This window comes from Callorhinus ursinus, unplaced genomic scaffold, assembly GCF_003265705.2.
Source record: "Callorhinus ursinus isolate GAN/ISIS: 27379988/994484 unplaced genomic scaffold, GSC_fseal_2.0 scaffold7, whole genome shotgun sequence".
NCBI lineage: Eukaryota > Metazoa > Chordata > Mammalia > Carnivora > Otariidae > Callorhinus > Callorhinus ursinus.
This window is the reverse complement of record NW_027397069.1, coordinates 19,104,257-19,120,717: the sequence shown is the minus strand read 5'-3', so window position 1 is coordinate 19,120,717 and position 16,461 is coordinate 19,104,257. Positions and strand designations below refer to the sequence as shown.

General features: G+C 34.1%; 1 pseudogene; it reads left to right on the top strand.

Moving 5' to 3' along the window:
- Positions 1-14,643: 14,643 nt before the first annotated feature.
- Positions 14,644-14,762, top strand: LOC112826999 (U4 spliceosomal RNA; annotated as a pseudogene).
- The last annotated feature ends 1,699 nt before the right edge of the window (positions 14,763-16,461 follow it).

Genomic DNA, 16,461 nt, shown 5'->3' with positions numbered 1-16,461 from the left:
AAAAGGATAATGATTTGCATTCATCCGCTTTACATATAACAAACAAGGATGTGTTTTGTTCTGATAAAATAAATAATAGGGAACTTGCTCTAACATTTTAGGTTTTATTTCCACTACTTATTAAAATCTTATTTTTATCTAAGGCAGAAATAAAAAGAAAGAAAACATTGTAAGAGTTAGAAAACAATTATTGAGAAAATAACTTCTTATTCTGAGGTAGAGTTTTCCAGGTTACAATTTTCAAGTAATGCAAGCTTTATCCTTTGTCCCTATTTCTTTTCAGAGAGGTAGGTACATAACCTCTCTCATCAAAACAGCAACATTTCCTCCTATATTTTTGTTATAATTTGATGTAGGTCTAAATTGCCTACAGTAAAAGTCATCCTTTTAAATGTGCAGTTATGTGAGATTTGAATGACAAAGAGTTGTATGACTGCAACCACAGTCAGGATGTCCCATAACGACCCCAAATTCCCTCATACCCACTTGTAAACAAGCTTTGTCCTCACTTGATCTCCTGGAAACCCATGATCTGACTTAAGTCAGTACAATTTTTGCCTAATCCAGAACAGCCATTTAAACAGGCTCAGACAGTGGGTAGCCTTTTGGGTCTGTCTTCATCCATTTGTATTATGAAGGTGAGATTAATCCATGCTGATGCCCATATAGGTAGTTGGCTGCTTTTTAAACACTAAGTGGTATTTCATTGTATGGATTTGCCATTGATTGTTTACCAGTTCACTAGCTGGACGTTTGGGCTGTTTCCAGTTCCTGGCAATTTTGAATAAAGTTGCTATAAATATTCACAAGGGATATTTGAATGAATACAATATTCATATCTTTGGGTAAATACCTAGAAATGAAATTGCTGCATCTAATGGTAAGTGCACATTAACTTTATAAGTAACAGTATTCTATATGTCTGTAATGTTGCCTCCCCTACAGAAATACCTGAGTTCCACTTTCTCCAGTCCCTCATTAACACCTAATAATGGCAAGAGTGGGATCTTAGCCATTCTAGGAAGTGTTTAGTGGTATGTAACTGTCGTTTTAAACTGATTTCACTAAGGACTAATGATATTATGCATCTTTCCACAGTCTAATTTGCCATTTCTTTGTTTTTATGATGAAGTTTAAATCTTTTTAAATCTTTTGCTGATTTTTTAAGTTGCTTTTATACTTCGTGAGTTTTAAGAGTTCTTTATAATTTCTGGATGCAAGTCTTTTATTAGTTATCTATTTGGTAAATATGTTACAATTGCCTTTTGCTTACTGTTTTATTCTCTATACAGTGTCTTTTGGCAGACAGAAGTTTTCAATTTGATAAGGTCCAATTACCATGTTTTTCTTTTATAAGTTATAGTTTTGGAAAAATTTGCATGTCCTAAGGAAATAATTTTCCTATAGTTTTGTAAAAATTAAAGCTAAATAGTCACATATAATTAATTGTTTATTTGGTTTTATGTATGGTATAACAATTAGATTGAGCTTCAGCTTTTTTCATTTGAATGTTCAGTTCCAGCCCATGCTCTGTGGAAGAGAAAAACGTCTAATTAGTGATCTGAACATCAAATTTTACACAACTAATAAGTTAACATCAGACACTTTTTTTCTGTATAAAAAATTTGCAGTTTGTGCTCATGATATATATAGGCTGTGTCTTTGTGTCCCTGTGTTGTGTGTGTGTGTGTGTGTGTGTGTGTGTGTGTGTATGTTGAAGGTGGTGTCAGTGATTAGCAAACATGTTGAGCTCACTCTAATTAAACTTTCTTGATAATATTTGAATTGAGTGAATTTTTCTTTTAGGTGAAACACTTGCTCACAACTATATTTTTAAATATTTTTAGATGTGCTCTCTCCAATGAGAAAAGAATAGAGGATGACATGTACACTAGAGAAATTATCTATTCACATGTTTAAAATGTTGACTAAACATATTTCCAAATCCCTAAGTATGATTTCATGCTCTTTATGTATGCTTTCATTTCTGTTTTTTCCTAATGTCATTGTATTTAACAAGTATATTTAGCCTTCTTTAGAAGTAACAAGAATTATGGATATAGTAAAGTTATAGATACAGTTTATTTTAATTTTTGTGAAAAACAGTCATCATAAGACTTCCATTTGTAAAGCAGGTATAGAGTGTATCCAAAGTACTACTCTAGTGATTGTCTATTTACTGTTTACATTTTCTTCAAAGGCTCATTAAAAATGGGAATTGTAAATAAAGTAAAACTATGAGAAGATGTGGATACACACTCTTAAAAGTAAGAGAAAAATTGGCAAGCTTGAATACATAGATTTTTAAAGCAGGCTCATTTCTCAATAGAATGTGAGATAAAAAGAAAAATATTTTTGTGAAAATATGTTACAATGTGCTATCCTAAATACCTATTCTAGTAAAAAGTTACAAGTGCTGAATTTTCTATTAAATTGAAAGGGAAGTTTCAGTACTTTTGTCTGTAAGGGTAATAATATCTGGGTGTTAAAAATTTTATTCGTGTTTCTAACACAAGAACAAATATAAAATATTAAGAAATAAAAATGTTCCAAGGTTCCATAGCATGATAAAGATAGCTTCAGACTTAGAATTAGCCCATAGTTCTGCCCATGTGAATAACCTAACTCTCATTTATGTGACATATGGTGACCTAACTACATCTTTAATTTCTTTTCTAATTTACTGGTAATGAAGAATATTATAGTAAATAGTCATTTTATTAATTATCTTATATTCAGCAATCTACACCTGTGCTAGCCATTATAAAAAAATGATTAATGTGATAGAAGTAGCTCATTTCATCAGAGAATGGCATTTTCACTTGCTTTGACACTTTATTGTGGCAGTCATCTCCAAACAAGGTCACAGCTGTTCTGTGACATTTTTACACAATGGAAAATCAGCCTGTTCCATAGAGAAATAAAAAGAAATTTAATAACCTGACATTTGAAAGTAGAAAAAAAGCATTTCAAATACAGGTAATTTTACATGGATCTTATGTGAAAACAATATCAGTGTTAAAGAAATAAAGAGGAATATTTTCTTAGGCCAATTATAATACACAGACCTAACAATGCCATCATTGTGAGTCATTTTTCCAACCAGTGAGCAAGACTGACAAGTTTTTGAAACCTTTTCAACAACTTGGGTCCATATGAACCTCTTCAGTTTTTACTGTATATGGAAAATTCCTATTTACTTATAGTTTAGTAGTGCTTTTTAACTTCACATATGTATTTATTTTGATGTAGAACTGCCATAAATAAGTACATCTGTATCTTAAAATTACACTTTTTTTTTAAAGTAGTCTCCTTGCCCAATATAGGGCTTGAACTCGTGACCCTGAGATCGAGAGTGGCATGCTCTACTAACTGAGCCAACCAGAAGACCCTAAAGTTACACATTTTAATTGTAATACAATATAATGAGTATTACTACATTATTGGAAGTGCTTCTGTTCTCTCAGTCCATGAATGTGTCTATTCTACCACAACTGTCAGGTTGTTTTAATAATTTGAATTTTTATTCTCAATTTCTATTATATATAGTATACTTGCTAAATTTATGTTTATTATTATTGAAATTTTGAGATTGGCTTAATAAAGACTAATCTCTAAGTCTGTACAATTAAGCTTTTCATATTGAATATTGATATTATTTCATCTTTTTTTTTTTAAAGACTTTATTTATTTGACAGAGAGAGGAGGGGGAGTGGGAGAGGGAGAAGCAGGCCTCCCGCAGGGCAGGGAGCCCGATGCGGGACTCGATCCCAGGACCCTGGGATCATGACCTGAGCTGAAGGCAGATGCTTACCGACTGAGCCACCCAGGCACCCAATATTGTTTCATCTTTTTTGAAATCATCTCTACCTCAGAAATTGTAGTTCTCATTATAAGGCATTGGGCTATTACTTTTTTTTTATTTAAAGATTTTTATTTATTTATTTGACAGAGAGAGACACAGCAAGAGAGGGAACACAAGCAGGGGGAGCAGGAGAGGGAGAAGCAGTCTTCCTGCTGAGCAGGGAGCCCGATGTGGGACTCGATCCCAGGACCCTGGGATCATGACCTGAGCTGAAGGCAGATGCTTAACGACTGAGCCACCCAGGCACCCCTGGGCTATTACTTCTGATCTAACTTGAACATTCAGGCAACTGTCAAGTATGGCTTCTAATAAAGGAAATATTAATGATTATTATTAATCAATATTTTGAGTTTTGATTTTTTTAAATTTCGGGTTTTATGCATATTTGACTCCTTGTTCTGTAAAACAATTGAAAGCAGTAAGTCTTTTTACCATTGTGTATTTTGTCTTATTTTTTGAACACGCCCCAAATTCTATATATATAATTCTTCTTCCATTATTTCATCTGTCTCCGTGTCTCTAAAAGCCTTCTATGCTGGTGACTTGAATTTGTAGCCCCCCTGCCCCTGGCCACCACCATTGTCTGAAATATATTTATATCTGTATTTGGATTTGTAATATGTATCTCAAGTTTAAAACTAAATTTATCAAAATTGAAACATATTTTTTAAGCCCACCAAAGCCATGCTCTGCCATCATCGAGTGCCTTCCTTCTGTGCATCACACCAGTAGTTTGCTCACACAGAGATAGAGGAGTTATTCTTGATTCTTCTCATTTCTTTCCATGTTCGCACAACCAGTTAGCAGCAAGTTGTTCATTTCTACTTATAATATTTTGTCTAAGTCCATCTTTCCTATTATCCATTAGTCTAAACTATTTGCTCAGACTACTGTAAGGGTCTCTTAATCGGTTCGTTTGCCTTTGTTTCCGTCTGTCTTATAGTTCCATTTCCAGAGAGCAGCCTGGGAGCCATTTCTAGAGTGTAAATCAAATAACATAATTTCTTTCTATAAAACAGGCCAATATTATCCCATTTAAATCAGATTGAAATTCAGACTTCTTACCACATGGCTTACCAGGTGCTACATGACCTGGCCCAAATCTGCCACTCTAATTTCGTCTCCCACTGCTGTTTGTGTCCATTACTGGGACTCAGAATTCCCTAGCCTTCTTTCTTTCCCTTACACATATCAGGTTCATTTCAGTTTCAGAGTCTTTGACATCCACTTAGAATTACAGTACCCATATCCTCAAATAGCTACTTTCTTTTTGTTGTATAGATTTAAATTCAAGAATCTTTTCATCAGATTACATGTCCTGTAATCCCAAATAAAATTCAATTAATTTCTGTCATATTACCAAGTGTATTTACTTTATTATACTGGAAATTATCTTAAAAATGTTGTATTACTTTTTTAGCCTATCCAGGGTGTCCAGTGTGTTGCTTTCATAAATGTCTAATTAGGAGACAATCCCAATAAATAAAGAAACAAACATAGTAATATGGCAAATGAGGTAAAGTGCTATGGAGAAAATTAAGCAAGGTAAATAGAGGTGGTGTGTTCTAAGAAAATATTTATATAGTGAATTTGGGGAAGTATTTGTTCACATAAAATTTGAGCACTGACATCAAGGAACTGAAGCCATGACCCATCTGCAGAGGACACATTCATGGTGCAGAGAAAAACTAAGGATCTGAAGACAGAAGAGAGTTATTCTATTTGGGGAAGAGCAAAAATTCCAGTATTGCTATAGCTGAGTAAATAAAGGCAAGGGCTAGTTGAGTGAGAGTGATGTAAATTGTGCTGAGTTTTATGGCCTAAAGAAATTACTTTTTTTTTTTTATTGGCAAGATGGGCAGCCATTTGGAGGGGCTAATGCAGAGGACTAATATGGTTTGATAATATGCTTTAAAATGCCCACTTCCATGCTGTTTATGCAGGATAAAACCAGGAAAATCAGTTATAAGACTATTGTAATTACCTAGGTGGAAGATACTAGGTGACTTGGGAAAGAATAGGTGGTAATACTGAAAGCGGTTGCATGTGAGTTGTGATTGTCAAAGGTAATTGGGAGACGTTGGATTTCTAACGTCAGTTGGCATGTTTATTAGGTATCCAATAGGAAAAATCAAGTACACAGATTCATATATAAGCTTGAAATTTAGAGGTCTGGGCACTGGGTATATGAATACAAACTGATGAAACCAGCTGAGATACTCAAGAATTGCATACGTAGAGAAAATAGAAACCATTCCAGTTGTGAGCCCTGAATCATGTTTAATTTAGAAGTGGTCAATTATTGAGGGACCATCAGTAAAGAAACTGGTGTGTCCCAGTAAGTATAAGAAGAAAAGGAACAGGTAAAGAGGTGTTGCCTAATTGAGAGCATGGAAATACATGATTTCTGCTTCTGGTTGTGTCAGAGTAAGTGATACTGAATTTACCTTCCTGCTGAAAACAACCATAAAACTGGGCACAATGAATGAAACAAGTGTTTTTAAAGATTGCGCCAGTTCAGAACTTTGATCCTTGAAGGGAAGGAAAATCATCAGGTGAGACTCATGATCAACGTGTAATCACCCCAATCCTACTCTGGCATTCTGCCTGGGAACACTTTACTACAACAATGCAGGAAAGAGAATATCAAGCATGGCAGAAATCTTGCTAAGTTGAGGAGGCTGAAGACTGCTAAATTAGTTATAATTTGGTTAGCATAGTAGCAGAGAAAGGAGTGTTGTACAAAGGGGGAGATCAATAGTCTTTGTGTAGAATTTTAACTGAAGACTATGCTGGACATGTACAGAGCAAGGCTGCAAGCTCAAATTCCACTTCTAGCATAGGTGTAACAACAGTAATCATATATACCTTCCCATCTAAAGCAAATAAAATCTGGACAAACATATTTAAACAAAAATCCCTCAGACATTGCACATCAGATCATGAATAAAAGTGATCTCTGAGATACAAAACACATACCAAGTGAAACTTATAGTCACCCAAGTTTACTGTCTGGAGAATATTCCCAGATTGAAGCAAAGGAGGAACTTTTAAACCTGTTGGTCTCCTTGAATTGATGAAACAGACTGGGATCTGAGATGTGCAGGGTGGCTGGAATTTGCCACCAGTTTGAAAGAACACTGGAGAGAGGAGAGCTGCACAGAGACAGAATTCCAAATAACAGCAGAGAATCCCTTGAGTGTTCTGAAGAGGACTGATCAGCATATGCATTTCAGAAAAATTCTGAAGGAAGGGAATAAACCACTCAAAGGGTTAGAGGAAACAATGCCCAGAGCTGACACAGAACCAGGAAGAGTGCTTATTTCCAACAGCCAAGGTGGAGCCCTTCATGATAATGGGCATTAGTTAGAATACAAGGAAGCTTCTTGCTTCAGTCCTGGGGAAAATTAACCCTATATTAAACAGACATAGTTATGCATAACAAACATTAAAAGTAAAACCCAAGATGGTCCAAGTAGTTTAATCACATTCCAGAAAAGATTAAGAATATACATAGGAATACAAAAAATAATACAACACCAAACAAGGTAAAAAAAAAAAAATCTTAAAATTAGGAACGAAAAGAGTATTCTACAAGTTGGTAAAAGACATCTATGAAGAGCCTACAGCTAAAATCAAGAACAAATACTTTATGCTTTACCCTGAAGATCAAGGACAGGGCAAGGGTATCCACCCTGATTACTATTATTCCACAATATACTGGAGCATATTGCCAGTGAAATAAGGCAAAGAAAACAAAAGTCCAGACAAGAAAAGAAAAAATAAAAATGTCTTTACATTTAGATAATGTGATTATTGACATAGAAATCCCTAAGGGATTTAACAACAACAACAAACAACAAAAATTTATTTCAACTGATAAGTAGGTTTAACATGGCAGAAAATACAAAATTAATATAATTATTATATTTTAACATACTGGTGGTATACATTTGAATATTGAAAGATATGAAATAATTAGAATATATTGGACCAGAGATATTCAAGGTCTACACACATGTGCTATGGAGGGTTAATTCAGCAAGCATGGAACTGGCTTGAATTATTTTTCTAAATTACCTGCAAGGCACTGACCTCCATCAAGTCATGAAATGATTTGAAAAATAATGTTGCTTTGTAACCATGGGTTTCAGTTATGTGGAGTGGCTTACATAAGATTGTTCCATTGCTTATTGATAATAGGGGAATTTAAAATCCGTTTTCTTTCCTGATGATACCTCCAGAGTGCTGTGCTTCTCATCTGTATATGTATAGCAGGGCATGAGAATCCTCAATTGAAACAGCATTTTGGGTTTTCTGATCCTTACATGCTCTGTACACATGTCAGTAGCTTCTGACCCAAGAGGTAAGTATATCCTGATGTAGCATTTGTAAAGGGAAAACAGTCAGAGTTTAAGATTCCCCTGGAGGCACCTGGGTGGTTCACTCCATTAAAGGACCAACTCTTGGTTTCAGCTCAGGTCATGATCTCAGGGTTGTGAGATTGAGCCCTGAATTGGGCTCCATGCTAAATGTGGATCCTGCTTAAGATTCTCTCTCTCAGGGCGCCTGGGTGGCTCAGTTGGTTAAGCATCTGCCTTTAGCTCAGGTCATGATCCCGGGAGTTCCAGGCTCCCTGCTCAGAGGGGGGTCTGCTTCTCCCTCTCTGTCCCTCACCCTGTTCATGCTCTCTTTTGCAATCTCTCTCTCAAATAAATAAATGCAATTAAAAAAATAAAATTGTTAAAAAAAAAGATTCTCTCTCTCTCTCTTCCCCCTCTCCCCCCAAAATAAAATAGATTCACCTTGCTGGATCTTATACTCTGAGGGAGATTTTGACCTTCATGCATATGTTTATTTTAGTCTTTTACTAGCATATTATTCTTTGCCAAAAAAAGAAAAAAGCTATAGATTTGTAAGCAATCTCATTATGGCTGTTGTGATTCTCCTTTGGCAATAAAACCCTAAATGTCATTTTTAGTGCAACATCATGAACTACTAAACATTGCTGAAGGAAATTAAATAAGATGTGCAAAAACAGATACACTGGGTATATGGATTTGAAGATTCAGTGTTGTTAAGATGTATATTTTTCCCAAATTAATCTATAAGCTTAATGAAATCAGATTAAAATACCATCAGGCTCTTTTATAGAAGCAGACAAGCATATTTAAAAAGTCATTGACATGCAAAAGGTATAGTATGGTTAAAACACATTAAAAGAAAAAAAAGATTTATAGGACTTATACTATCTGTTGTCAATCTTATTATAAAGCTACAATAATCGAGTACAACAATGTGTCAAAGTAGACAGATCAATGCAAAATAATATACTCCACAAATAGACCCACATATTTGTGGTTAGGTGATTTTTTACAAAAGTGCTAGGGTAATTTAATAGAGAAAGTATAGTCTTTGCAATAAATGACCTTGATAAAAGTGGATATACATGGGGCACCTGGGTAGCTCAGTTCGTTAAGCGACTGCCTTCGGCTCAGGTCATGATCCAGGAGTCCCTGGATCGAGTCCTGCATTAGGCTCCCTGCTTGGCAGAGAGTCTGCTTCTCCCTCTGACCCTCCCCCCTTCATGTGCTCTCTCTCTCTCTCTCTCTCTCATTCTCTCTGTCTCAAATAAATAAATTAAAAAAATATCTTTTTAAAAAAAGTGGATATACATGTGTAAAAAAATGAACTTCAACCCATACTTTGTACCACATACTAAAATTAACTCAAAATGAGCACTTATCTAAATGTATAGACCTTAAATTATAAAATATCTCTAAGTGAACATAAGCAAAGATCTTTGATCTTGTTCCCTCTCAATGAATGTCTTCTCTTGCTACTGATTTATATGGTATTATTCTGCTCTCTCAGGTCAGACTTAATACACACTGTATGAGGGGAAGGCATTCCATGCATAAAAAGGACCACTCTTTTCTATCCTCCCTGCTAGTGGTACTATGTAGAAGGCATGGGTATGATCAATATTGGAAAAAATCAAAGCCAGAAGTGTAATGATTATAGTCTAAAGATTTCAAAAGATTTCATGGCTGGAAACATGTTCTGTGTTTACACAATAAAATTCTGAACACAAATTTAGTACAACCATAAAATGAAAGATTGTTCCCACTGCCTGCATATTCCGCGTAAGACTTGCCTTATCATCAATGGAATATGCTAACAAAATTTGTGAGAGTCATTGAAAGCAAGGATATATGGTGGTGCATTGTATGATGCAGCATCATGAGTAATGATGTGGCCAGTAATAAGTGGTGTTATGAAGCAGCAGAGGCAAGATGATCTCTATTGGTTCATGTATACTGGCCCTAAAGGGCCATGGCATGTGAGTAATAATTTGTGTTCTTCATGTTGGGAGATATTAAATCAGCCAACAATGGCACTTTTTGACAAATGAAAAGATTAAGAGATGGTTCTTAGACCTGGCCAAGAGGAGATGGTATTTACAGACTATGAAGAATCTTCATACACAGTGTTTGAACAAAAAACAAATACCCATTATTTTAAATCATAAAATTACCATATGAACCCATAAATTTTCTAGTACATTTTAAAATAAATTATGTATATAAGAAAGGGCACAATAAAAATGTTTTCCTTGAGTCCTACACAACTTAAGGACAGCTCTGGTATCAATATTGAGTTTACTGATTTCAAAATTGTACTGTTGTTATATAAGAAAATTCTCTTGTGTGGGGAAAATATACATAGAAATATTTAGGAATAAAAGGCTCAGTGCATGAAATTTACTCCCAAATGATTCAGTAAAATATTACATACAGACACATACAAATACATACATACTCACTTTGAAATGTTTTATTTTCTTAATACTTTGCCTTTTTATTTTATTTGAATTTTTATAAATACATGGTAAATTAAAGAACTGCTTTTTGATAATGTTAAAGTAATTTTGAATACCAGATATGTGCAGTGTCCTACCTTATGTTATCCTGTTTTACTTTAATATACCTGATTGTAAATTAATTTTATTTTCCAAAATAGAGTGCTAATCAGTGGGATATAGCAAACACTGGAAATTAAGTCTCTAAATAGATCTTATACTAATCAAAAGACCATAACATATCATGCAAATGTTCAGGGGTCAAAGATTCAAAAGATAATTTATGATTTTAAAAATATATTTTGTCACTTTATGTTCTCTTTTTTTCAATTTCATCTTTAAAGAAACTTAGTTACCTCATATAAAAAGGAACTGATTTCTAGGTTATATAGCTAAAAAAAATTGTATATTGGTGTAAAAGGGCAGACAACAACTGTGTATAAATTAAATGAACGTCTCTACATAAGTTATTTTTTCACTACTTTGATTTGCAAAAAGTATTGATACAATGTATATTTGTTAATTTCATAACTGTAGACTGATGATTATTCAATCACTAAGAGGGATTTTGATACCTGGAATAAGATGAAACAGGAAGTAACTTGCAGGACCAAGGTATTAGAATGAGGTGAGTCTGAGACAAATGCAGACTAAGGGATTGAGAAATAACCCCACTTCTGACCTCACTTCTATGTTAATATCATATGATTATGAACATGAACAAAATAAGTATTGAAATACTCAGAACTAAATAATTCAAATCCAAAAGGATTTTCATCTCTAAGTTGATAAAATACCATGTTTATGATGATCTCAGCAAATGCTAGTTAATCATACTAGTAAGCAGTGACGGACACGTAGGATATTATTCCTCAGATTATCAAGATTTGATAGACTTAACAATAATGGAAGTGATCAATTACACTTTCTCATATATCTCCTTAATTTTATGTCAGTAACTGTAATAGAAAGTAAAAAATTGGGAACTTAAAATGAACATACAATTTGCATTTGGATTTCCTCCTTTGCTTTTTTTCTCTTTTTTAGACATAAGAAAATATTCCCTCAGGTGAAAAGGGACAATGTACACTGATGCTTCTTCCTTTTAGATAAGAAAAAAATCAGTTTTGACAGAGCCTAGTATTTTATATTCTCTTTGGTCTTTGACACTTTTCAGCAATGGTCAGTTTTCAGGCAAGACATACTGTGTATTTGCCATCTTCAATTTGGGAAAATAGAGAAAAGGTAATTTCCATTTATCTGTGACTCTACTATATTGTTTTAAATATTTTGAGAGATTTGAATTTGAATTTATTATCCACTTGCCATTTTAAAATTCTTATTTTTTGAATATGAAGACTTTAGGAGTCCTTATAGTTATCTGTGTTTCAGTTCCTCGGTCATTCTGATATCATCAGGGACTTTGAGAGGATTTCAGATCATGATCTTCTAACTCCAGAGCTCTACCCACTCTTCCTCTAATGGTCCTGCTGCCCAGGTTCAGGGTTCAATTCCTATTGATTACATGAAAACTCAAGAGATGCATTATATTTATTCAGTTTTAATAATGAGACAAATAATATGTCTGTTAGGGTTGTCTGGGTGGCTCGGTCGGTTAAGTGCCTTCGGCTCAGGTCATGATCCCAGGACCCTGGGATCGAGGCCCGCCTCGAGCTCCTTGCTCAGCAGGGAGCCTGCTTCTCCCTCTCTGCACCTCCCCCCCAGGTGCTTTCTCTCTCTCTGACTCTCTCAAGTAAATAAATAAAATCTTTAAAAAAATAAAAAATACGTCTGTTAAATGACAAAACTAAAACAATGACAATTGTGATGTCCTTTATTCAAGGGCAAACAACTCATGGATTAAGGGACTACAATGCCTCACAAGCAGTGGAGTACTCTTCATGAGGCATCTGGGGAAAGAGCAAGTTTTATAGAGTGTTAGAAGAGGCAATGCAGGAACAGGGCATGGTTGGCTAGGAGGTCAGGGATTTCCTTATAAGGCTAGCAGTTCCTATTTTTTAGGGTAAGATAAGCTAGCTAACAGTGAATTGAAGGATTATGATTGGTGTATATTAAGTTTCCTTGACAGGTATTTCCCATAAGTGTAGGCTGACTTAGGTTGGGGTTTGGGGCAGCCCCCCTTTTGTGGGTCCTGATATACGAATTAACTTTGTCATATCTTAAAAAGTTATAACTCTCCAAGAGTCTTCTTTTTTAGTCAAGTATAATTAACATACAGTGTGATACTAGTTTCAAGTGTACAGTATAATGATCCAACAATTGTGCTTATCACAATAAGTCTACTTTTATTCCATTTTACGTATTTCACCCATCCCCCACCCTTCCGCTTTCTGGCAACGAGCAGTTTGTTCTCTGTATGTAAGGATCTGTTTTTTTGTCTCCTTTTTCAAGAGTATCCTTTTGTGGGGATGTTCTATATTCTTAAAATTAATATAGCTTTTGTAATCTTTACTCATTTTCTATTTATTTAATAGATTCAAGCTGTAGAAAAATGGTGCCAGAACAAAACTGCTTCATGTTCATAAAATGCCTTTTTTTCCCTATTGATCTTCATTCTACCATGCCCTCCTCTTAGGCTTTTGTCCTGTCACTTTTATAAAGTCTATGACTTTTCAGAATCTGTGACTTTTATAAAACTGTTATTGTTTTGGTTATAAGTTGCAATAATTTTGCTTTAGCTTAACTTCCCAATTACCACAGGTAGAATTTTTCTGCAAGTAAAAATTTATTCTTTATTTGATATCTTTATCTGTGTACTCTCTTTAATTTTGAATAATTCATTTAAATAAAACTAGGCATCAGCTATAAAAAGTGACTAACCTTTAAATGAACATTCATGTTCAAAGAGCACTCACAGTGTGCTTGCAATATCTCCTCAGGGAAACCTGCTGATCCCATACCTGAGTAATATACTTCTTCCTTGCCAAGAAAGCAATGATGATATTTTCTTTCCTAGAAACCTATTGGTTTGATTTTTAACTATCTCTATTAGTTTTATATACTGGATAACAAATTATGAAAATCCTGACAGCCTAAAACAATACACATTTGTTATCTCACAGTTACTATAGGTCAGAAATCCAAGCATGAATTGGATGGGTCATTTCTTAAGGTCTCACAAAGCTGATATCAAAGGTCTTTCAGGGCTGGTTTGTAATCTGGAGGCTCAGCCAAGGAAGAATCTACTTCCCAGCTCCGTTAGGTTGTTGGTAGAATTCATTTCCTACAGTTGTAGGAATTCTGGCAATTTGCTTCTTAAGCCAACCACCCACATGTAGAGACTAGGTGATTCTTATAGCAAAATCTAGTCTTATTTAATGAAGTCACAGGAGTGGCATACTTTTGCCATAGTCTATTGGTTAGAAGCAAGTCATGGATCTTTCTCATTGTAAAGGAAAGGGAATCACAGAAAAGGACAAAAGCATGAACAACAAAATGCTGGTGTCATAAGAGCCCACTTTGTAGTTCATTTACTGTGTTTAGTATCTATAACATCTATTTGGTGATTCCTGGAATCTTGTAATTTTTCCCTATTAACATGTAATATTACATGTTAAAGCTTAAGGTTTTATACTTCATAGAATAGTTGCAGCGGAGATCTACTACTACTACTAATTCATTATCATAATACATATTTTTGTCTTTATTACTGTGTTTATTGCATACTAAATACTATTATAATCTATGTACACTTGCTTTGGAAAAGAATATACCTAATAGCTGGTTTAATTCTATGCCACAATTTCTTGAAATTCTTAACACGACTATAATTACTTGGAATTCTTAACATGTCTACATTTTGGTTATATAATAACTATAAAAAATTTAAATAGTTCATGGTGTAAACTTCAGGATAGGTATCATGCCATTTATTGTTCTAAAATAGGAAAATAGAAGCTTTGTGCTATGGCAGTATCGTAGCCAGTGAGGTTTATCTGAGGTGTGATTATTGCTAATTAAAATAGGAACATAGAATTCCTTCTGTATACATAAAAATTTAGCTCAGTTTATTGACATTGTTCCAAACAAAATCTTTAATCAATGTTTTAAAAACTATGCATTCGTTTTGGAATACTATACCTCACCTGACATTAAATATGAGGTGTTTCTGATGTTTTCTAATCTCTAAGATTCCACACCACATGCAAATTTCAGTATTTGGGGTAGGCTTTGAAAAATATGTCTACATAAATTAGAGTTGTCAAAAGATCTGCACAGCTATTTTGTTTATAAAATGTAACTCTTGGTCTTCCATATACCTTTTAAATTTTTCTGAAAACTTATTTCCTATACTACTCAAATATAATTAAACATATAATAGCAGAGAAATTAAATTTCTCATTCTGATCATAATTTGGGAAGGGATTTAAATAGTTTTACCCTCTATGAAGCTCATAAATACTAATGCACTCATTGAAACTCTTTTCTTTTTTTTTTAAGATTTTTATTTATTCATTCGAGACACAGAGATACAGAGAGAGAGCACAACCAGGGCGAAGCAGAGGGAGAAGCAGGCTTCCCGCTGAGCCAGGAGCCAGATGTGGGGCTCGATCCCAGGAACCTGGGATCATGACCCAAGCCGAAGGCAGACGCTTAACCATCTGAGCCACCCAGGCGCCCCAAGGAACTCTTTTATGTATTTATTTTTATCAAATATTTGAAAATCAGAAAGCTTCCAGTAATTTAACTATCACACATGTCTATACAAATTAGGAGATAGGGAATCAATCATTCAGTATCATGCAGTGATGACTTCCCACATTTATCTAACACATGTATTCCCATTTGTTTGGTTAAGTTAGGTTTTGAGAATTTAATATTTTTTATTGTTCTTGAATAGTGTTTCCCAATAAAACTTTTCCATTTTGTTTGACAGGGTCAAAATTTAAACTTCCAATATACACCTAATTGCATGTGGATCTTGCTTTAATAGTGTCTTGCAAATAAATTCAAGTGACTTTTATTTCATAAGAAGTTCATTAAAGTGGCCAAATAATATATCATATATATTACTGCAGTAGTCTTAAAGGCAGTTAAATTTAATATTCTTAACTAGATTGAAGTCATAGCTCACTAGAATTATAAGGCAGAATTTAATACTTGGCTTCTCTTTTTCTATAAAGATATGGTAATGAGTTTTAACTATAAAAGAAAAATGATGCAATTCTAATGGTCTAAAAAGTACAAATGAGCTCCAATACCCTATCACATATATTTTAGGTTATTTATATAAATTATAATAATTTTCTCTATAATATCCATCTGAGATAAACTGAAGAAAATAATGTTCAGTTATAAGCATAGCACTGGAAAATTTTTAAAGAATGGTTATAGACAGTGTTACTTTTCTATTTATGGAATTAGAATAAGTCAAAGCAATTGTTCTTGGAGGGAAATATAAAGAGAAAATATAAACACAAATGTTGTACTTGCAAGTGGTTTAAAATGAAAATAGACATGAAGATAAAAATTTTGAAGAGAGATCTAAAGGATGACTGTCCAAAGCCAAATAGTTATATCTGATTGAGCATCCTTAAATTTGATAAAATAACCCTTCCAACCAGCCACTTCAGCTCCTCTTTCCCAAAAACACCGGAGCTGGTCAGTGGAACAAAATTTGATTGACACTTTGGATAGCTTTTATGCCAGCTAAGGCCAAAATTTAATTAATTGTCTAACTTTTAAACTTTTAAATTAGATTTAATTAACATGC